This window comes from Otolemur garnettii, unplaced genomic scaffold, assembly GCF_000181295.1.
Source record: "Otolemur garnettii isolate 467f Iridium unplaced genomic scaffold, OtoGar3 scaffold00005, whole genome shotgun sequence".
Taxonomy (NCBI): Eukaryota; Metazoa; Chordata; class Mammalia; order Primates; family Galagidae; genus Otolemur; species Otolemur garnettii.
Genome location: NW_003852400.1, coordinates 3,255,680 through 3,256,884, shown reverse-complemented (window position 1 = coordinate 3,256,884; position 1,205 = coordinate 3,255,680). Strand labels below are relative to the sequence as shown.

Below are 1,205 nucleotides of genomic sequence, written 5' to 3'. Positions count from 1 at the left end.
CCCGGGCTGGGGATTCGAACCCGCCACCTTAGGTGTATGTGGCTGGCGCCTTAGCCGCTTGAGCCACAAGCGCTGAGCCATTTTATTTAATTTTGTCATCTCCTTATCATACCATTATATCCATTTAGAGCAGTGATTTTCAACCAGGGCACCACAAAAAATTTTTAAAGATCATTAATTAAAAGATCATTAATTATTCTGAAGGAAGTTCAAAGCACAGGATATTCATTTTTTACTTTTTAAAATTAACATAATGCAAGTTCAGAAGTTTCACTATAATTTTAAGTGTGCCATGAGATAAAAAAGGTTGAAGAACACTGATTCAGAGACAAGGAAAATGATGCTGGCAGACATTAAGAAATGTTTCTAGGCCTGGCACCCGAGGCATAGTGGTGAGGGCACCAGCCACATACACCAAAGGTGGCAGGTTTGAACATGGCCAGGGACAGTTGAACAGCAATGGCAAATGTAACAAAAAATAGCTGGGAGTTGTGGCAGATGCCTATAGTCCTAGCTACTTGGGAGGCTGAGGCAGGAGAATCGCTTAAGCCCAAGAGATTGAGGTTGCTGTGAGCTGTGACTCCACCGTACTCTACCAAGGGTGACATAGTGAGACTGTCTCAAAAAAAAAAAAAAAAAAAAAAGTGTTTAAGGTTATACCGCTGGAGGGTGGTAGAGAGGGATTTAAAATCCAGACTGTCTATCCCTGGAGCTTCTGTCACAGATATTCCCATAAGGTCTCTACAGGACAAAGGCCTCAGAGCTCAATATAGGCAAGTCTGGCCTTTGGTAACAAAAGACTGAACCCTAACAGCCCAGTCTACATGTGTCTCATACTGAATTTTATTCTATACAAATTCTTTATAATGAGGTTCTAGCAGCTGGTTCAGAATAAACAAAAATCAACATAAAGAAATGTAGACTTGGCTTGGCACCTATAGCTCAGGGGCTAGGGCACCACCCACATACATTGGAGTTCACAGGTTCAAACTCAGCCCGGGCCTGCCAAACAACAATGACAACTATAACCAAAAAATAGCCAGGTGCTGTGGTGGGCGCCTGTAGCCCCAGCTACTCGGGAGGTCAAGACAAGAGAATCACTTGAGCTCAAGAGTTTGAGGTTGCTGTGAGCTGCGATGCCACACACTCTACTGAGGTCAACATAGTGAGATGCTGTGGTGGGCGCCTGTAGCCCCAGCTACTCG

At 44.1% G+C, this 1,205-nt stretch overlaps 1 protein-coding gene across 1 annotated transcript in view; it reads right to left on the bottom strand.

Annotated features, from left to right (window-relative positions):
- PUS7 (pseudouridylate synthase 7 (putative)) overlaps positions 1 to 1,205 on the bottom strand; it is a 64,448-nt gene that overhangs the window by 46,834 nt on the left and 16,409 nt on the right. The gene's annotated exons all lie outside the window — the stretch shown is intronic.